The sequence below is a fragment of the Myotis davidii genome, unplaced genomic scaffold (assembly GCF_000327345.1).
Source record: "Myotis davidii unplaced genomic scaffold, ASM32734v1 scaffold370, whole genome shotgun sequence".
Lineage (NCBI taxonomy): Eukaryota > Metazoa > Chordata > Mammalia > Chiroptera > Vespertilionidae > Myotis > Myotis davidii.
In genome coordinates, this window is record NW_006288615.1 from 7,053,301 (window position 1) to 7,076,044 (window position 22,744).

The window sequence follows — 22,744 nt, forward strand, 5'->3', positions numbered from 1 at the left end:
CGCCTGGCACTTAGTTAAGGGGTTTTATTCCCTCCCTAACTTCAGGGGAAAATCTCTACTTGGGGAAACAACCTTTCTCGGAGAGGTGACCTTGGTTAAAACCCATAGTGCCAAGAAGGTGAGCAAACATATTAAGAACAGTATGCCATATATGCCAGGTCCCTTGAAACAGCAAGGATGGACCGGCTCCCAGCAAGTGGAGAGCTAGGAAACAGCAATTTTTTAAGAGGCAAAATACTTATTGGGTTAAATAATTTTACTTCCAACTCCAATTTAGGACTATTACACTTTCCTAGATTTATTGATCCAAAGTCAAGATCCTAGGCCTCCATGACACCAAAATGATTACTAGCTTGCCTCAACCTACTGCATACACACTGCTACCTCAGGAGAGCAGTACCCACTGGCAGCAGTGTGATTCCTGAAAGCAGTGTGTGTGTGTGTGTGTGTGTGTGTACACATGTGTGTACACATTTGTGCATGCAGGTGTGCATACATGTGTGCATATGTGAGTGCACAAGTATGTGTGAGGGTGTATGCATGTGTGTAAGAGTGTGTGTGTGTGTGAGTTGCATACGTATGTGCATATGTGTGTGCATGTCTGTGTGCATATGTGAGTGAGTGTGAGTGTGTGTGTAGAAGTCACAGTTGCTTTCTGCCTGGGTTATTACCAACCTGGTACACAGCCAGGTTCATTGTCTTCATTTGCTTTAGATTTTTCAGAGTTGCTTTTCTTTAAAAAAAAAAGCGTTTTAAAAAAAATTCATTTCACAGAGAGGAATAGAGAGGGAGAGATAGAAACATCAATGATGAGAGAGAATCATTAATCAGCTGCCTCCTGCACACCCCTTCTGGAAATGGAACCTACAATCCAGGCATGTGCTCTGACAGGGAATCGAACCATGACCTCCTGAGCCACACTGGCCAGGCTAGAGTTGTTTTTTAATTGATTTTTTTATGTGAGGAATGAATATTTACATGTATCTTAGGTCAAACCTAGAAGACAATGTTATATTCAGAGAAGTCCAGCTTCTATCCTGGTTCTCACCATCTTGCCCATTCCATCCTCAGGTAGGTAATTTTGTAGAAATTTATGTTTAATCCTCTAATTTAAAATACTTATCTATACTAATAAAAGGGTAATATGCTAATTAGACCAGGTCGACCAGACATCTTCTGGATGTCTGACTTCCTTCTGGACAAAGCCACAGTGGCGGGAGCCAAGGCAGAGGCGGTTAGGGGGGATCAGGCTGACAGGAGAGCAGTTAGGGGGAGACCAGGCTGGCAGGGGGGCAGTTAGGGGTCGACCAGGCTGGCAGGGGGGCAGTTAGGGGGCAGCCAGGTCAGCAGGGGAGCAGTTAGTGGGCAATCAGGCCAGCAAGCAGAGGCTGTTAGGGGCAATCGGGTAGGCAGGTAGAGTGGTTAGGGGGGATCAGGCAGGCTAGCAGTTAAGAGCCAGTGGTCCCAGATTGCAAGAGGGATGTCTGACTGCCAGTTTAGACCCCATCCTGAGGGGTCCCAGATTGGAGAGGGTGCAGGCTGGGCTGAGTATTTTTATATTCTCCCATATTTTCAATACATAATAACATACCATAAATTTCTTTAAAAATGTATGTTTTTATTGCTTTCAGAGAGGAAGGGAGAGGGATAGAGGGATAGAAAGATCAATGATGAGGGAGAATCATTGATTGGCTGTCTTCTGCGTGCCCCTACTGGGGATTGAACCCACAACCCAGGCATGTGCCCTGACTGGGAATTGAACTGTGACCTCCTGGTTCATGGGTTGATGCTCAACCACTGGCCGGACAATATCATATACTTCTTGGTCACGTATCCATCCTGATTTTTCCACTTAGCAGTATGTCCTAAATCACAGTCTATGGAAGTAGTCTCCATTTCTTTTTTAGGATTAGATACTACTTCGTTATACAGTAATACCACCGTCTAGTGAGCCAGCCCCTTGCCGACAGCATTGGTGTTGTTCCCAGTCTTTGCTGTTCACAGGGTCACAACAATCGGTCGTCTACATGTATATGTGCGTGTTTTCCCCAGGGCACCTTTTGGAAATGTTTCTAGAGATGGAATTTCTGGGTTGAGGGTAAATGAATATGCAGTTTTGTTAGGTACCTGGACAGTTCCCTCCAGGGGAGACTGCACATTCTACATCCCCATGGGCAATGTATGAGGTGACTCGTTCCCCGTAGCTTTGCCAAAAATGCTTCATCAGACTTTGGAAAACACAATGTTTTGGAAACACAAATATTTTGGAAAACACAAATTCAACAGGCTGCTCATTGTGCTTTCAAAAATCTGAGCCATTTGATCTAATGTGCCTATAACGTTATAATACACCAATAACTTTACCGTAGAAATTAACAAGCTAATTAAAAGGAAAGATGTAAAGCGCGTGCATTTATGGAACAACTGGAAGAATAAAATGCAGCCTCTGCCGCCATGGGTGCTGGGACTGTGCTGCTGCCAGGGCTACTGCGTTCCTGACCTTTCCTCGGACTCTTACAGCGTCCCCGGCAGCTGCTGGCGCTTGCCACCCGGAGCCTAATCCTGTCCTGAGCAGGCCCCTGGTTGCTCTTTATTTAGGGATCTGGCTTGTACCTTCTGGTCCAGGGCTCCTCCTGTCATACTGCCCACAGCCAGGATTCCCTGTACCCTAGTCCCTCTGCCACCATTTCCCCCGGGTGCCGTTTTGCCCAGGACAGTATCGGGGCACTGGAGACACCCAGATCTTGGGGCCTCAGAGTCCCGGGCCCAGCCTCGAGGTGTGAGAGCTGAGGTGTTTACCCGCCAAAGCTTGTCCTCTCTGGCCTAAGGCTGCTCCCAGGGGCCCTTCACTCCTGCTGTCCTGGCCGCTCCTCCTGCACAGGCACCTGCTGTTGGAGGCTGGGGACTATGAGGAGGCCACCACTTCGACTGCCAGAGTCCAGGAAGCATCCCTGACTGGCCGGACCCGGGTCATGCCGGGGACACCTCAGTGGGGGCTGCGGGTGGGGACCAGCAACTGTTAGAAAAGCCTTCCCTGCATCGAGCCCAAATCTTGCCCCTGAAACTCCCACATTGTTCCAGCTCTGCCTCCTGGAAAATAATAAATCAAAACAGTATTTTCCAGAGGAGTCGGAACAATTACCCAGAAAGCCCAAGGCTGCTCTCGCACACACGGGCCGCAGCGCACTGCCTGTGGCCGTCTGCCCACTCTCTATGATGACAGAAGGGCCACGTGAGTCACACATGGGGGGACCGTCTGCGTCTCAGCAGCGTGGGCAGAAGAAGGTCCGCTTACCCAACAAGCACCTTGATCCATTAGATCTGCTGCTCCAGGCGCGTGGGGAAGTGTCCCCTGTGAGTCACTCATGAGTCAGATGCTGGTTCTCATTTCAAGGTTTTAAACCCCCCAATGCTTCCCTCTCACAAGCAAACAATGGCCATTTTTGTTCTAGAAGACCGTAGACTGGCCAGTGCGTCATCACTTGAGTCTCTGGCCGCATATGAATGGAATATATACATTTAATTTCTCTCAGAAGAAGATGGGTTTCCAAGACAAAATGTGATTGTAGCCCATCTCCTCTCTCACTCCACAAGCTGAGAGGGACGGGCCAGCGCCCACAGCCATCCCAACGACGAGCCCACGGCCGGTGCCTCAGAGAGGGGGATGTATACTTAGCTTTCACTGACTTTTCTTCAAATATTCGGGCGGGGCACTCAAATCTCATATTCTAATGACAGGGAGAATGATAAATGGGGTCATACACCAAGTTCCACTGTCATCGCTGTACGAAAGTGAAGCAGGATTAATTACAGAGTCCGACTGGGAGCAGCCTCGAGGTCAGAGCCGGACCCCATGGCCTCCATTCTGCAAGGCCTTCGACAAAGCCAGGAGGACTTGTTTCTACCTTGTCATTGGCTCAGACTCCGGATCCGCAGGGGGACCTGAGCCTGTGGGATGAGGAATTCATTTCTGACCCAGAAGTAGGAGCCCGGCTGCACAAACCTGCAAAGAGAGGTTCTGACTGACAAAGACAACCCCCTACTCCCTGGCTGTGTGCCCCTTGTCCCTAGTGCCTGAGGCACAGGCTTTCCCTGGTCCCCCACGCTCCCTCACCCCATGGCTGGGCGCTGCTCTTCTGGCCGGCTGCCCTGGGCCTCAGGAGGCTGCGTGCATTGACTGCTGGTTCCGAGGGAGCCGCGATGCGAGGAGGCGATCCATCATGAAGGATTTGGGGGCGGCCAAGAAGGAAGGCCTGAGGGTGTATGCCATGGCTGGGAGCCATCCCTGCTCTGTGACCTGTCAGCGAAGATGGGGAGGTCTGGCTCCTCCTCAACAATGCAGCAAGAGGACAGGGGAAGGCGGGGCAGGTGCCAAGTCATCTTGTGACTCATCCAACAACCTTGGACGCTGCACCTTTGTCTCGTGCTTTTGAGGTTAGACCAGCGGCTTTGGCGTTGTGCAGACAGAGGTTAAGAAGGAAATTTAAGGTTTTAGGAGGCCAAGAATGAAAGGGGCCTGTATCAACGGTCCTCGCCTGACTCAGAAATCCTTTGAAGAGACATCCAATGTTGGCAAAACATCAGTGGCCTAAAATTATATTCAAGAACACATAGATGTTTATATAGAAATCAATCTATAATCTATAAACATATGTCTGCAAATTTTGTTGGCATTTCATCTGGCAAGGGATGGTTTTAAAATGGGGGCCACCAATGGCATTTATTGTGGTGCCCTCACTGGGAGGCACGTGGAGGCTGTGAGCAAGGATGAAGCCACCTGGTGGTCCCTAGTTCTCTTTGGGGCGTGGCCATTTCCTTGTCTGTGGTCAGAGAGGGTCCCTAGAGCCGTCCCAGCTCCTGATTCCCTCATTGCCACAGTCCGGTCAACAAGAGCTTACCTGCACGGACAACACCTGGGTTACAGTGCCACCCTGAGTCCCCGGGCAGGACAGCGGCACATGGGTTCCCAGGAGGGGCTTCTTTGAACAACTTTCCCAATGGTGGGCTTGGCCCAGCTCACTTCCTCTCAGAGAACCGAGTCTTTTCATGATGTCGTCAGATTTATTCATTATCTATTTTTATGTCAAAAGAATAGAAATGTCATTAACTCATAAAAGCTGGATGAAAATGTCCAGCCACATAGTATTGGCGACAGATGTTTCATTTCAAAGCATGCGTAAGTGCAGAGCATTTTCCAGCAGAGTGGGAGCCATACTCCTCACAGCCCTCACCACTCCGTGTGCGCCTCCTCACCCGCACCCGTACCCGCACCTGCACCCGCACACGCTGGTGGCTGGGCTCGCTGTCCCAGCCCTGCGGTCTCAAGGCAGTTGTCCGCCTGGGCTGACCTCACATCCCACATTGCTGCTGGCCGCCCAGGGGGTGTTTTTGAGGTCACGTGTCCCCCCCTCCTCCGCTCTGGCCACCCTTTCTCCCTGCATGATGTCCCCACGAAGGCTTTCCATTATGGCCCAGCCACCCTCTGGCTTCCGCCAAGGGGACAGGGTGGGGGACAAGACAGATACCAGATTCCAGCCTTGGCTCCACCCTTCACGGCCTCCATGAACTTGTACAAGCCACCTTCCTGTATCTGAGCAGAGGGAACACGTATTATGGATGGAGGTATATATTTCCATAGGCCATGTGTGAGGAACTAATGAAGTAATGCAGGCAGAATGCTCCGCACAGCTGGGCACGTAGCTGACGGCCAGTAAGTGGGAGGGGGGTGGCGGTGACAATGACAGCCACAGTGATGACGATAACTGGTGAAGATTCAGTGTGGGGACTCCACCAAGTTTAAAAAGATGACGGCACAATGCTCAATCACCACTTGTTTTAATAAGGATGCTTTGTGGCTTACAAACTGCTTGGAAATGCATTGCTACATTTCTTCCTTACGGGGGCAGGGGATGCAGAAGTGCAAGACTCATTTTACTGCTCAGAAGTTCAAGGTCACAGAGTAGCACATAGAGCCAAGCCTCTCTCTGCCCGTCGCCCCTCCCAAGCTGCCTGCTTTCCTCCCCTGTCTGCTCTGTTGGGACTGTCCCCCAAATCCACGTGGAAGATGGTCACAGCCTCCGAGTCTCCGTGACCTGTCCTCCTACATGACCTGTCCCCATAACACAGTAGAAGTAACCACTTCTCTTTCTAAGCCGTGAATCTCTTTAAAAATATATATACTCTTATTGTTTTCAGAGAGAAAGGGAGAGGGAGAGATAGAAACAGCAATGATGAGAGAGAATCATTGATTGGCTGCCTCCTGCATGCCCCCTACTGGGGATTGAGCCTGCAACCCCGGCATATGCCCTTGACCGGACTTGAACCTGGGGCACTTCAGTCCGCAGGCCGACGCTCTATCCACTGAGCCAAACCAGCTAGGGCTGCCATGGACCTCTTGAGCTATTAAAGTATAACAAGGAAATACAGTAAAGCACTTACATGATTTTGGAGTAGCAAAGGACAAGTACTGAACAGAAAGGACTGATAAAGCGAAGTACTTAAAAAGTCAAAATACTTACATATGCCCTGAAACATACGTTTGCTGCCATTCCTAGTCTGTGTGAGCTACGTGCCAGCAAGTTGGCTCTGACTCCTGGTGACCCCATGAATGAGTGACTGCCACACTGTCTTGTCCTCAAGGCCCTGCTCGGCCCTGCAGACTCAGCGATGGCTTCCTGTATGGAGTTATCCATCTCATGTTTGGTCTATTTTCCTGTTGCCTTCTGTTTTCCCAGCACGATGGTCTTTTCCGAAGAACCCTGCCTTCTCATGACGTGCTGAACAGGCCAGAGTTCCTACCCGATGGCCTAGAAAATCTAAAGACAGGGAGACCTGCGTTGTCGTTTGGAGAGCTGGGAAACAGACTCATTAAAATGTCACAGAGCTATGAGGTGCAGGCCGAGCGGAGTGGAGAGCGGACAGCAGGTGGGACTTCAGGCGGAGTGGTGGACTCCTCAGGTGCTGGCGTAGGGGCCCAGAGGTGGGAGGGGCCAGGGGCAGGAGTGTGAGTGGGAAGAGAGGCGCTTTGCCCGGGGCAGTTCTGGGCTCAGCCTGGGGGAGAGGATGGTCCCTTCCTGCACCAGGAAGGCCCTGTGGTCACACTCGGCTGTGGATGCTCCATTGTAGGTAGCTGCAGGGCTGTGGCTCCGCAGTGTGTGTGGCCACAGCCGCTCTGTGAGCCTCCAGCTTGAGGCGTGAGAGACGCCGTTCCTCCCCAGGAGACAGTCCTCTGCCTGTGGATGGAATTCCCATTCAGATCCCGGAAGTAGGTTTAGGGGGACAGAGTGCTGCTCATTTCATTTGGAAAAATGTGCAAGAATGACCAGGAATACCCTGAACATATCGACGGGAAGTGACCCCCGAGTGCCAAACGCCAAACGCCAAACGCTAAACACCTTGAATGATAATATTGAGAACAGCCAGTCCTAGTGCTAATAGGAATGGAACAGCGGCAACAAATGGACAGGTCAGAAACGACTCAGGGCTCCCTACATGAAACGGGGAATTAGTGTGGAAAAGGCGGTTGTGCAATAAATGTTATTGGCATAGGTGGCTACAGTTTTTGAAAAAAAGTTGGATGCTTACCACACAATAAAATAAATTCCAGATGGTTTAGAGACAGTGTAGCACACGTGCATGGTAAAGGAATTGAGGGACTACGGGTGAACATTTTTACACTCTGGGGGTGAAAAGGCTTTTCTCAGCATAAAACTGAGCTAGAAAACAGAACGGGACAGTTATATGACTCTATCTAAAAACGGGGAACTCCCACATGCGAGGTCAAAGACAGTGATGCTGACGTCACTGCAAGTCTCTTTAATTCCATCCCTATGTGGTCACAGCAGCCCAGCGAGGAAGGCTGGGAGGGGCCACATTTCCCAGATGGGGACACTGGGGCCCAGAGAAGTGAGTGACTTGCTGAAAAGCTCATATAAATCAATTTTTAAAACGACAAACACATTCAAGAAGTATCAGCCATTTACAACAAAGGAAGGGGAAACTGATTCAAGTTTGGTGCTCAGCAAAGAATTGGACATTGAACAACCATGGCATCGATCTGGTTGTTAAAGAGCAACCAGGCATTGCTGAGGAGTAGGGCCTGGCTGCCCTCTGCCCTTGCCCCCGACCCCACGAGGAGGTGGGATGGTAGAGTGGGCAGTATGGCCAGGCATCTCAGTCACAGTCGGTCGAGTTGCTTACCCCTTGACCCCAGTGTCGTCGTCTATAAGTGGGGACAAGACGACATAGCCTTGCTTTGTGGCGGTGGAGATGGGACGATTATCCCAGGTGCTGCCATGGAAACACGGGGACTCCGTGTTCTAGCTTGAGCAGGCCACACCGGCCCTCAGGGACCCATCGCTGGCTTGTCGCAGAAGCCTACGTGTCAGCAGGAGACGGTGTCTGTCCTGGGAAAATCACAATTCCTTACTGATCTGTAGGCATGAAGTCCCGCTATTTGGGGACTGCAGAATGGAGCAAACCTCCAATGCCTTCCTTCTGCTTGGTTGGGGGTTTGAGGAACTCTCTCAGTTCTTCAATGGAGGTGGGGAGGAAGGAGGGAGGCAGGAGGGCAGAGGAGGCACGTGGCTGAGCACTGTCCCCGGGGCCCTGACTGCTATGGCTCAGGTGGACCAGGCCAGGATGAGGATGGGCCAGGGTGAGGATGGGCCAGGGCAGGGACCAGCCTTCCAGGCTGCTCGAGCCTGGCCTGAGTGTGGGGACGTGGCCAGGAGGAGGAGCAGCACCAGCCGCCCACACGTCCGGCTTCTCTGTCTGCCTGCCAGCCGCCGCTTTCCTGTCTCTGGCTCTTCCTTCTGCTGCGTGTCCTCAGGTCTGAGCAGCCAGAGAAGAGCTCTCGTTTCCTGGGGCTGGTTCTCATTTCCTGGCACATGCTGCCAGCTCTGCCCCCTACAGCGCCAGGCCTCCGCCCGCTGGCCTTCTGCAGGACCAGTCCAGTCTCTGGGACAATGGAGGACATAAACCAGCTTCTCGAGTCCCTTTCAGACCCTCGCCAGAGGAGTGAGTTCCTTCTCAACTTGTGCTTGCAGGGGTGCGGGGTTTGATCACCCGTCCCCTCGCCATTCCCGAGATAGGAACAGGCTGCAGGCAAACCCCAAATTCCTGGGCAGAATCCTACCCTGAACCCCAGCCTCCTTTCTTGTTATGGAGAAAAGCCATGTCTAAAGTCCTGCTGGTACCCCCTGACCTTTCTCCTTGAGACTGGAGGCTGGGTAGCAACTCCCCACTAGTCCCTGCCTGCTCTCTGGTTCTAGCCCCTTAAGGTGGTCCCCAAGCCTCCCAACAGGAAGGCACCCCAACCCAAAGACAGAGCAAGATAAAGGGGCTGAGCCTATAGGAGTCTTCCCGCCTCAGTGGGGTCAGGTTTTCCGAGCTCGCATACCGAAGTCTTCGCTGGTCCGCCCATACACTGGTTGTCACCTTCTTGTTCCCCGGCTCACACTCCCTTGTGACCTTGAGGCCACCGGTGGGGAGGTGAAGGGACCTTAAAGGGAAGATCACACTGAGGCACCAGGGTGGCATCACCTTGACCCCCAGCTGTGGCCACGTCACGAGGAAAGCTCAGATCTGTGAGGACCCAGTGGGTGAAGCCAGAGGGAAGGAAGGAGAGGTAGGAGATGTGGGGGGTGACTCCTCACACACCAGGGGTTCGGGTAGCGGTGGTGTGGACGCCGGAGTGTGGTGGGGGCTCTGGGCTGAGGGTGGCGATTGGTTCCACGGCCTTTTAGAGGAAGTGGCTGTGACTCTATGAATGAAACGTCTTCTGCATTTCACCCAGACACGCGTTGGGAGGATCAGCCCAGCATCTGAGCTCTGGGTCAACTGAGGCGATCCGGGCCCCCAAATGCATGTCTTGACCCCTGCAAGCCTGATCGTGGGCAGCGTGGCCCACGTCTGCCCGGAACACGTTGTTCTGAACCACTTCCTGGGGTCAGACACTTGGCCTCCACATGGGACGGGCAGCCCGAGCAGAAACATGTGTGGACCGTGGGGGCTCGAGGATGACTCTGTGGGTGGAGAAATCAGGGATTTCCTGTTTCTGAATCAGTTTCACCCCTTTACCGAAGGGAGCTGAGGGACCCACTGGTCTAGCGCCAACTGCCCAGAAGTCCCCAGGGCCTCCCTAAGATCGATCACATCTAGATGGAACAAGGTCACCAGAGAAGATGGAGAATTTAAAATTAAGCTTCGTTTTTTTAGAACAGTTCGTCTACAGAAAATTCGTAAAGATAGCACAGAGAGTTTCTGTGTGCCCTGCAGCGAGGGTGGGCTCCAGTCCCCCTCACCCTTCCTGGCCCCGGCAGGTTCTTCCTGCCAGAGAAGCTCACCAGGCTCTTCGGGGGACCAAGGGGCACCCCACAGCCAGGTGGCGGCCTTGCAGTTCCAAGGCGCTGGGCCCTCCTGGGGCTGTGCTGGGCCAGGGGACAGAACCTGTCAGTGTCATGGGGACTTCTGGTTCTTGCCCTGTACCTGTCGCCGGGCCCCTCTGCCTTGGGTGGCTGCTGTCTGTGTGTAGCCTCCCACCCCCTCCACTCACTCTGCCCCAGCCCGGGTGACAGGCCAAGCAACCACAGGCCCCCCGGGAGATGCACTTGGAAAGTACTGAAGGAGGACCCTCCACACGCCCAGGTTTTACTGCTGCTGTTTGAGAGCTCGGAGTCTGTGGCTTCACCCCGCCCTCCCTGCTTCGGGAACAGGCTGGGGTTCAGTTCCATGGAGCCTCAGGACCATTGACAGTGAGTTTGAGGAACATGGTGTCTGCTGGGGGCAGAGCGGGGGGGACATCAGACTCTAACAGCTAACTGCTCTATTTGTTGTGTTTCCAGCGTTTCATCTGGGAGCACTTTGCAGCGGAGCTAATTGCATGTCTTGCTTTGTTTCGAGAGTGCACAGGCCAAGGTTCCCCCGCTTTTGTTGTGGGCAAAGCGGGTTTCTTCTAAAAGCGCTGGCTCTCCTCGGAGCCCAACCTTTCCTGAGGATGGAGGACACACTGTTTTGATCAAGAGATGCGTTTTATACATTTGTTATATTTCCAAGGAGAGAGAACCAGAGTGAGGTCACCTCCGTTGGCCTGGCCACGGCACCCCTGCCCTTGTCCCCATGCGTCTCTCCTAGAGCTGAGGACCTGAGCCCTTCAATGCCCTGCACACAGCACACAGCACACTGCACATGGCACACGGAACACAGCACACGGCACACTGCACATGGCACATGGAACACAGCACACGGCACACTGCACATGGCACACGGAACACAGCACACGGCACACTGCACATGGCACACGGAACATGGCATGGGCTCTACCCGAAGTCCCCTGCTCCCTGCCTTCGGGCCCTGTGACCTTGTATGGTGTGCTCTTCTTTAATTCGCATTTGCCAAGAAGTTTTTGGACTCGGTTACACATCTTAATCCCCTCTCTGGACCTCTCTTCCTCCTTCCTCGTGGCTCCAGCCAGATGGTGAATTTTGCGAGGTCTGAGCTACTTGTCTGCCTCCCCAACCAAAGCTTCCAGGGCAGGGGGGTGGGTGCGATCTTGATGCTTGGACCGACTCCCCCTCGTTCCCAGCTCCCTGTTCCCTTCCCGCCCCTATTCTCCCGCTGACACTGTGATGGCTATTTGTCTGTGGTTGGTTTCCACTGGAAAAGGCAGCCTGGTTAAGAAGCACGGAGGTCATGTGCTTGCTCAAGTCCACGCAGTCACACCCTGTATCAAGGACCTCCAGCGCCCAACAGGCCTCCATGCCCTGGCAGTTACATCTAAATCCAAAGGGCCCATGGTGTTGGGGTCAGTGTGGCAGCCCTGGAGAGAAGACCCGGGGCTGGGAGGCCCCCGAAGCTGAGCTGTGGGCTGACCTGGGCTTTGCCCTTGATGGGGTTGGAGGACACCTTTAAAAAATACATTTTTATTGATTTCAGAGAGGAAAGGAGAGGGAGAGAGAATCATTGATCAGTGATTGAGCCCCTAACCCAGGCATGTGCCCTTGACCGGAGTCAAACCTGGGACTCTTCAGTCCGCAGGCTGATGCTTTATCCATGGAGCCAAACCGGCCAGGGCTGGAGGACACTTTTAAGGCCTCATCAATGTCTTGTGTGGGGGCAGACTTTTCTAGTGAGCGCGGTGTTTCTAGGAGAATGCTGGCCTGTGGCTCAGACACGCAGTCCAGGGAGAATTGCTTCTGGGCGCATTGCACTTTCTCCAGCATCTGTTGGAACCTGGTTCCATTTGCAGCGAACCCTTGAGTAACCAGACTCTCAGGGGCTGCCTCGTATGTCCTGCTGACACGGCACAGCCCGCTGGAGGGGAAACATTCTCATTAGCAGAAATGCTCGTTTTTAAAACAGCCTGCGGCCTACACAGTGACTCGTGCGCAAACCACAGGGGAGCGGCCTGGTGGCTTTCTCGCTCCTTTGGTTGTCACTCCTCTAGAACATGAACGGCCCCACTAGGCACTCGTGGTTGGGGCTCTGTCATTTGGTGGGTAAACATTTGGGATTTTGTTAATTGTTCAAGGGACAACAACACTATAACAACAAACACAGTCTCCAACTTTAAAGATGATTCCAAAGCCGGAAAATACAAATTACTTAGCTCTCATAATAGATGCATTTGAAATAAATTTAAAGTTTAAAAATTCAATCTAAGTCGCTTTGCTCTGCAGGCCAAAGAAAAACATCTGTGTCATTGTCTTGCTGCAATATGCCACGAGGCTGGGTCCGGGCCCTGGTGCAGCCCCAAAGCCACACACCCAACTCCCCCCAAAGGAACACAGTGTAGACCGTCCCTGAGGTCCCGGGTAGCTCCCCCAAGTGCGGCCGAGCAGTGGACCTCTGTTCAGTACAACAGTCGAACAAGTACTTCGGTTCGGTTGTTCCACAACTGCCCATGGGGGAGGGAGGCACAGCTCTCCTGGCACTGCTCATTTCTGTCGGGGGAGGCAGAGGGGAGGAGGGGAGAGAGGACGTCCTTCCTCCCCAGGGCTCAGAGCCCTCACTCCGGCCGCAATGGCAGACACCTCACCTTGGTCCCCCGGGAGCTTGGCCTCAGTAGCGGTCAGTCTTCCACATCCATCCATCCCGATCAAATGACAGCTGAGTGCTCAGAGGAGCTAATCTTCATGAACTCAATTCACACTCACGTGTAACTGTACATCCCTGACACTCATGGCGGTATTTGCATTGTTCAAGGAGAGGCTTTGCTCAGGTAAATGAGCCTCGACTAATTAATTAAAGATTTCTTTGAGTTAATGATAGACTCACAAGAAGCTGCAAAAGTCACACAGCAGGGCTCCTGGAACCCTCTCCCAGCTTCCCCCAAAGGTGCCGCGTCCCATAGCTGTGGTGCATCACCAACGCCAGGAACCGTGTGAATGGGTGACAGTGGGCTATCCCATCCAGGTGGTGAGAACGTGTGAGGACGGGATACACTGTTAGGCTCGCTTCTCCTGACCAGTAATTTTTAAAAATTTCACAGCTCCTTTCTTTCCTCTGACTCCAAAAGTTCTATGAAGCCCCCAGCATTTTCTGGGTTCAGGGCTCGGGCTGTGGGGTAGGCCACAGGGGTCAGAGCTGGCTTTCAGAAATGCAGACCTGATCCTGCGGCCTCACTTACGTGCTTTCTCAGTGCTTTTGTCGACTTTTCTCATCGTATTTCCTGGTTATCCTCTGTCTGTAAGAAGTGTGTTCCCTTTGCCTGACACATGGATGAATTCTCGGACCCTTGGTACAGTGTTATGGTGCCGCTCTGAGGTAGGGGTGGCGTCATCACTTCTTTTCTGATTCTCCACCGTGTAGGAGGGCATTCCTCCTTCTTGTCTAGGGAAAATGCATCCAGCGTTTCTCCGTGAAGCAGATTGCAGGATTTGGGGGCTGAGATGGCCTACTTCATTGGCGAGTATCAATATTTTTATTTTTTATGAAAATAATTTGAAAGTGTTTTGTGTGTGGGTGTCTGGAACAGTTTAAGTAGCATGGGAATGACCTGGTCTTTGGAAGTTTGGTAGAATCCCGGGGAAGCCACCTGGGTGGGCCTGAGGTCTCTGGGGTTTCGCTCTTTAATGACATTCTGTATTTCACCTCTGGGAGGGTCTATTTAAACTTGCTACTCTACAGGGGTTCATTTGGGAAAACCACATTTTCCTAGAAAGTTATCACTACTTTGAAGTTTACAAATTGATTCTCATAGAGCTGGGCAAAGCAGTTTCATGTTTTTTAAAATTCTTATATTTTAACAGCTATTTCATCCTTGTCATTTTTTATTTTGTGTTTCTCCCTTTTTCATGATTAGTTTAACTTGTGGTTTGCTGCCCCCCCCCCCTTTTCATTTTATCAAATAACTGGCATTTTAATTTATTTATGAGTTCAATTGTTTTTTTTATTTTTCTAACTAATTAATATCAGCTTTTTAATCTTTATTATTTCCCCCTTCCTGCTTTATTTCTGATTACTTTCTGTTTCTTTTTCTGGGTAGAATATTTCATATATTTCTTTTTATTGGTTTTTTTTTTGTGTGTGTGTGTGTGTGTGTGTGTGATTTAGGCATTAAGCTATGAACTGATTATTGCTTTAATTTTGTCCTATTGATTTCATAGTGGCTTTTCCATTATCACGACTTTTTAGAGAAATTCTACAATTTAGGATTGTTTTTAACCTTTGACCCTAGAGTTTTTAATTGGCAGGTTCTTCTAATTGTTTGGTAGGAAGGCCTTTTGGTTACTGATTTTGAGTTTTGTTTCATTATGAACAGAAGATATTGTTAGTATTAATTCTATTATCTGTGGCATGAAATACAGTCAGTTTTCTAGAATGTCTTGACTGTCCACGCTCTCTTTGCCGTTGAGATCGGGATTTGATGAGAACCTTGTTGAGTCCACCATTTAGGTTTTCTGCATCCATTTTGACTGGGTCTTCACGCGACCCGTCACTAGCTGAGAACAGCATGCTAGCGCCTCTGATTATTAGCTGGTTTCCATTTTCTTCTGGCCTCTTCGGCAGTTACTGCACTATTTGGAACATAGATAAGAACATTGAATCTGCTCTCTGAATTGTACCTTTTAGCTCTATGAGCGGTCATTCTTGTCTCAATGCTTCTTTGCCTGAATTCTGCTTTGTCAAGAGCACTGCCCTTTCTGCTTGCAAAGCTCTCTTTTCTTTTCAGCATTTCTGAAGCACTTTCTTTTAATTATGTCTCTTATGTATGGCATGGAGTTGGACTTGGCTTTTTGAGTTAGTCTTAAAATATTTTCCTTCTAATTAGTGAGTGATGGCCTTTTAACTTGCTGCTTGGCTGAACTTTGAACTCTTTCACTCTGACATATTATGTAAGGAATATTTACCACATAAAACACGTTGTTTAGTTGAGCTAGTTTACCATGCTGTTTTCTTTAGTTGCTGTTGTTGTTATTCAGGCGGTAATTAGGAAGGTTTGCATTTTTTGCATAGTTTTGTAGATGCCTTTATATTTAAACTAGAGGCCCGATGCACAAAATTTGTGCATGGGAGGGGATTGTGCCTCAGCCCAGCCTGCACCCTCTCCAATCTAGGACCCCTTGGGGGACATCCTTCTCACAATACAGGACCGCTGGCTCCTAACTGCTTGCCTGCCTGCCTGCCTGATTGCCCCCTAACCACTCCCCTGCCAGCCTGATTGACACCTAATTGCTCCCCTGCCGACCTGATCACCCACAACTGCCCTCCTCTGCAGCCTAATTGCCCACAACTGCCCTCTCCTGCCAAGACCTGCCTCCTCCGCTGGGACCCGCCTCCTCTGTGCGCAGTTGCAGAGATGCTGGCACTGGCCTCCTCCACGCCACACTGAGCTGTGGGACCCCCAGGCCTTATTGTGTGGAGCAGCCGCCAGGCCCTGCTTCCGCTGTGCACGTGGCCATCTTGTGACGGCCATCTTGTGATGATGTGAGGGCGTGACACCATCTAGGCTATTATTAGTATAGAAGATATCTATAGAGTACTTGTATTTATACATCATGTCTCTTCATATAATGCCCTTATTCCCCCCCCCCCCTTCTTAATTTATTTAGGCTTCTGCTATTTGGTTTGTCAGTCTTCTTTATATCTTTTGACCCCATACATTGTTATTTATTACTTCTAAATCAATCAGTGAACTTGTTGTATTTTTCTCTTTATCCTCTCAATTTTCTCCCTTGTCAAAGCATATAATTTTTTCATATTATTTTTTAGTTATATCCCCACTGTTTTTTTTATTGTTGGTGGTCTTAACTTTATAGGCTATTTACAAGTGTGGAAATGGAGATAGTATACTTTTGTTTTTACAGATTGAAGATGTTCTTGAAAACATTGTACATATTTGGCTGTTTCCAGACTTCACAGAAATCCTGTGCAATTCCATACATCCTGTACTTGCTTTTGTTCTAGCACATTCTCCCTTTCTTTTCCCTCTGGGAACCCACGTACACCTGAGTTCGTGTCATCAAGTGCTGTAAGCTTTATTCTTCCTTTGTCTCGTTGTTTTACTGTGGATAGTTTCTTTTGCTCTTAAATGCTCTAATTCTCTCTTCTGCTGTGTCTAATCTTCTATTACACTCATCCATTGTGCCCTTGTGTTGATCGTATTTTATCATGTCTGTAATCCCCATTTTTTAAAATGTCAGGTTCTTTGAAAAAAATCCATCTTGTCTTTTATGCACTTAAATATATGAGTGATAATTATTTTAAAGTTTGTGTCTGATAACTCCATTGTCTGAATCCCCTGTGGGTCCATTTCTTTTGTCTGTTGTTTCCCTTGGTTTTGATCTCTTTTTTTTCTTGTCTTCTCATATGTGTGGTTATATTTTTGTACTGAATGACAGATATGGTGTATAAAGAATTGTAGAGATTATGGAGGTATGGAATGATATCATCACTCTTCCAGAAGGGATTTACATTTATTTCTGAAAGGTGGGTAGTAATCCCAGACATCCTTAATGCAATCAGGATCTCAGAGGAACCTGGGTGCTGTCCTTGCAAGGATTATCTATTTTTGGTGCACTGATACTCTGTAATCTCCAGATATCCCACGAACTCTCTCCTTGGCAGATCCTGATTTATTCTCTTATCCCCATGAATCTAAAGCACAGCTCAGCCTCTCACCCTTTTCTTCTGAAATGGATATGTGGCCCTGGCGGAAAGCTGGGCTCTAGGTTTCTTTCTTTTCCTGGATCTTTGCCTTACAATGTTTCTTTGCTTTGTTAGCTGTAAGATGTCTTCCAACAGATTTCTTCTTTCTTGTCCAGCTTCTCTATTTTTTTCTCAACTGAAGGGTTGGCAGGAATTACCTATTCTAGCATTCCTGGAAGTGGAACTTTTGGATAATTTTCATATTATTTGGCATTTTCCAAATTTTCTACAGTAAACATGAATTTATTTCATGATCATAGAAATTAAGGCATTAAAAATAAGAAGTAGATGTAGAGGAGCATGTAAAGGGGTTGTGGGTGAGAATCTTTGATCACTACCCCATCCATTTCGTTACAGAAATAAAGGTGTTGACATGTGGGAGCTCTTTGCTCTCTGTCCTATGGGCTCTCTACCCATTCGTTTTGCAGGAAAAAAACAGGACTGGGAGGCTGCAATCATTGAAGGAATGCATACTTGGCTGCTCTGGGAACCAGATGTCTCTACTGCTTCTCTAAAACATACCGGGAACCTAATGACTTTCTAAAAACCAGTCCAATGTTTGTAAACAGGGAAGTTACAATATGGACAGTGGAGTCACCTGAATTGCTTTAAAAAAAATAAATATGCTGAGCTTCTCTTTTCATGTATCTTCAGCTTTCACCTCCTTTTTATTGGATTTACTTTCTTTTCATTTGCTTTTGGATCAGTTGAAAAGCCCATATAAGTTTACAACATTAATAGCATATAATGTTGTGATATTTTGCAACTTGAAGCCAAGTTAAACATATGGCTGCTTTAATGTTATTTTGTTGAAGACCTTTTTTGGAATGTCTTTTATTCACTTTTTTAGGCAGATGTAATTACAGATGGATTTTTTCGCTTGCATGTTAAGCACATGATTTGGTATGTCTGAACAAGAGAGAGGGGGCCAGATCTCCCCTATGGGAGCAGGCAAAGCCGTCGGCTGTACTGGAACCTTTTTATATTAACTATTGCTTCGGTGATCTTAGTCATTCTCTTGGGCTTCCAAGTATCTTACTTATAACACATTTCTGTCACAATCACAATTAATCTGCATAATTGAATGTAAAATTAAGCTGACAATCTAATTTTTATATTTACTATCAATATGTTTTTGAAGGAGACATAGTTTGCCTGTAGGGTGCCCCACTCTGCCCCTGTCCCCAGGATCACCAGTGATCTCTGCCATGTCACCTTGTTCCGGTGCCGAGTCCTCTGGAGGTTGTAGAACTTGAATAGAGCTGGTTCTTGCAACCCAGCTAGAAGGACAAGGTCCTAAGGGCCGCATGGAGGCGATGAGACCAGCTTTTACGGGATGCTTTCTCCAGGTAACTAGCCTCCCGGAGCTTCCTCTAGAACAGTAGCTACACCATGGTTGTTTTGGGAGTGAAATGAGACACTACATGATAATAAACTTAGTTCATTATCTGACTCAAACATATTTTTACCTCATGTGCAGTGGAAGGACTTTTTTCCTGTGACAAAAGAGCAGGAACACAACCTAGCCTCTTTCTAGGTCCTTTTCCTTTTGCATCTCTGCTCTTTCTCCCTCTCCTGCTCCCTCTCCCTGCTTCCCCTGCTGGCTGCCTAAACCTCCCTTCACAGCACGCCTGGCCCCACAGTGGCTGGACCTTGAGGATGTAGGGATGAACAAGGCAGGTGTGACCCTGTGCTCACAGAGGAAAGCCTGCTGGGGCGGGGGAGTGACATTTGAGCTGTTTTTTGTGTAGGGTGAGAGCCACCGGGGACTTGGGAGATGCCATGGGACAGGCAGATGGGCAGGTAGGCATGGAGAGGGAGCAGGATTCCAACCAGAAGAAACAGCAAGTGCAGTTCCTCTTTAGGGTTGGGAAGAACATGGTTCTTTCTGATTATGCGTAGAGATGAGTGCAGTCAGACTCCTGAAGGTCATGGATATTTTTGGGAGGGGATGTCCTATGAAGTTAATTTTACCCCCGAACTATTTTTAAAAACTGGCCAGATTTATGTTGGGGGAGGAGTCTCTAGGGCCTCCAAACCTATCAGAGATGATCATTAAAAGCAAATTCATTTGTATAACTTTTAGTGTGCTCAGACCAAGTACACGAAAGTACTCAGACCTTTGAGTGTTGGGTGTAGATCAATCAGCATGATTTAACTCCCAGATCCATACCCCCACTGTCTCCTTGGGAGGAACCCTCTGTATACAGCACTCGCTTCAGAGCAGGGCGTCTGCAAACTTTATTTGGTATTCTTCTGATTTATCTCTTCCTACCCATTTATTTATTTTTAATTGGGGTATAATTAACATATAATATTACATTAGTTTCAGGTATACAACACAACAATTTTGTATCTATTGTGAAGTGATCACCACAATAAATTGAGTTAACATTTGTCATTATACATAGTTACAAAACTTCTTTTTATGATGAGAACTTTTAAGATTTATTCTCTCAACAACTTTCAAATATAGAACACAGTATCTATATATATAAAACCCTAATATGCAAATAACCCAAAAGGCAGAACAACTGGTTGCTATGACATGTGCTGACCACCAGGGGGTGCGTGCAGAACATGGTGGACATCAGCTGTGGCTGGATGGTGGAGCAGGTGAACGGGGGCACCAGACCAAGGCGTGCACTGGTTGTTGTCATCATGGCGAGCCTCTGGTGGTTACTGAAAATTCTTTGCTATCATGCACCGCAGTCCCACTTGGTGTTCGCACCTGCTGCCAGTGCCCGGTGCCAGTGCCCGGTGCTGGCCCCGATGGCTCGGAGTCGTCAACGGGTGTGAGCGGCAGCTGCCGGCCCCGGTTGCCCGTGAGGGCTTCTGTGCCTCCCCCTGCTCCTGAGGGGCAATCGTGGCAGCAGCCGCCATTCACACCCACTGATGGCGCCGGGCCTGATCGCACTCGCTGCTGGTGCCGGCCTCAATCGCTCCACGCCTTCAGTGGGTGCGAGCGGGGTTGGTGCCATCAGTGCATGGGAGCGGCAGTGGCGGGAGTAGGGCTGCTGGCAGACAGAGAGGGGACTGGAGGCCACGGCGGGAGGGGCTGGGCGGGGGCGTGGAGGATGGGCCGAGACCCGGCCCTATGCCCACCACAACCTCGTGGCCCACAGTTCCTTTCAAGGTGCACAATTCGTGCACTGGGCCCCTAGTTATTTATATAGTTACATGCCATGACTTTTTACCCATTTATTAATTTCATCAATCATTTATATATCAATATGGGCTCCTGGATATATAGACAATCACGTTATCAGCAAGTCAAGTTTTATTCTTTTCTTCCCAATCTGTATCCCTTTTTATTTCTATTCTTTTCTGATTGCACTAGTCCCTAATGAGTAATTCCAATGCAATGTTGAACAGGAGTTGTGACAGGGGACATCCTTGCCTTATTCCCAGTCCCAAAAGGCAGAACAACTGGTTGCTATGACATGTGCTGACCACCAGGGGGTGCGTGCAGAACATGGTGGACATCAGCTGTGGCTGGATGGTGGAGCAGGTGAACGGGGGCACCAGACCAAGGCGTGCACTGGTTGCTGTCATCATGGCGAGCCTCTGGTGGTTACTGAAAATTCTTTGCTATCATGCACCGCAGTCCCACTTGGTGTTCGCACCTGCTGCCAGTGCCCGGTGCCAGTGCCCGGAGGTGCACAATTCGTGCACTGGGCCCCTAGTTATTTATATAGTTACATGCCATGACTTTTTACCCATTTATTAATTTCATCAATCATTTATATATCAATATGGGCTCCTGGATATATAGACAATCATGTTATCAGCAAGTCCAGTTTTATTCTTTTCTTCCCAATCTGTATCCCTTTTTATTTCTATTCTTTTCTGATTGCACTAGTCCCTAATGAGTAATTCCAATGCAATGTTGAACAGGAGTTGTGACAGGGGACATCCTTGCCTTATTCCCAGTCTTTGGGGTAAAGCACCCAGTTTCTCACCATTAAGTATCCCATTTGCTATTGATTTTTGTAGATGTTCTTTATCAAATTGAGAAAATTCTCCTATATGTCTTGTTTGTTAAGAACTTTTATTATAAACCGATATTTCTTTTGTTTTTGCATCGATTGATAAGATCTTACGTTCACTCTTCTTCAGCCTGGTGATGTGCTGTGTTACATTAATTGGCTCTGAATGTTGAACTAGTTTGCATACATGCAGTAAATCTCTCTTGGTTGTGGTGTGTAAATCTTTTTACGCATTGTCGAATTTGATTTGCTAATATTCTGTTAAGGGTTTTGGCATCTATGCACAGGAGATGTTGGTCTTTATCTGCTTTTGGCATTAGGGAAATGTTGACCTCATAGAATGAATTAGCATTCCCTCTGCTATTTCCAGAGGAACTTGTTGAGGATTGGCGATATTTCTTTCTCAAATGTTTAGTAGAATTCACCAGCGAGCCCCTCTGGTCTGTTGGTGTGATTTTGGAAGATTATTATTTATTCCCCCATTTTCTTTAATAGTTACAGGTCTATTCAGGCGATCTGTTTCTTTGTGTGTGAGTTCTGGTAGTTGTGTCTTTCAATGGCATTTGCGGGCACAGGGTTGTTCATAATGTTCCTTTATCACCCTTTCAATGTAGACGAAGTTCATGTCTGACGTTAGTAACTGTGTCCTCTCTCTTTTTTTCTTGGTTAACCTGCCTAGAGCCTTGTCAAATTTATTGATCTTTCAAAGAATCAGATTTTGGCTATATTGATTTTTCTCTGTTGATTTCCCATTTCATTAATTTCTGCTCTAATTCTTATAATTTTTTTCTGATTGCTTTTTGCTTTAGGCTTAAAGACAAGGCCCTTCAGTTCTTGTATTTTGTTTCCTCCAGGCGTTCTTTTCTTACCCCATTTTTTTTTTATTCTTTTCTTAAAGAACGTGACCTGGACAGCCAGAGTGAGGGCAGCCAGCTGGAGTTACCCTTAAGTAGCGGCTGGGCGCAGAACAGCAACGGGATGCATTTTGGAGAGCAGGGCCTCCCTTGGCCGCTGTTCCTTTGCTTGTTCTCACTGAAGTTAAAAATGGGGAGCACAGCTGAACACTGTGGTGCCTCCAAACCCCCCTCCTGTCAGGAGGTATGTTCACAGGGCCCTGCCGTGCCAGCAGGACCTCTCAGGACACAGACCTGGCTGGACCAAACACCCTACCACAGGTCTCCACTCACCGCCATGCAGAGGGGCAGGGAGCCGGGGTTGAGAGCAGGACCCATTCCTGGCCCAGCCGCTGCAGGTAGGACCTGCTCATGTGTCACTTGGCTGTCGGGGGGTGTGTGGGGGGGAGCGTGTGCACCAGCCTCTCATTTGCAATCCCCACTGTTTCTGTTGAAGGTAACTGGAGGAGCTGTTTCTTGGAGATAGCTGGGGTGATTTGGAGGACAGCTCAAGAACCATGAAAAGAACCATTGTTCAAAATCTAATTAAGCAGCAACTGCCATTTCCCCCTCTGCAGACAGGTCTTCTTTTAAATAGGCAAGGTTGCCTGGATTGCTTCGGGAGCTTCTAGAGCGAATCGGTGGTGTCGGCAGTGTGCCCTATGGGGACGCTGCACTTGCAGGTTCCTTGGCCAACCCCAGGTGAGGGACAGG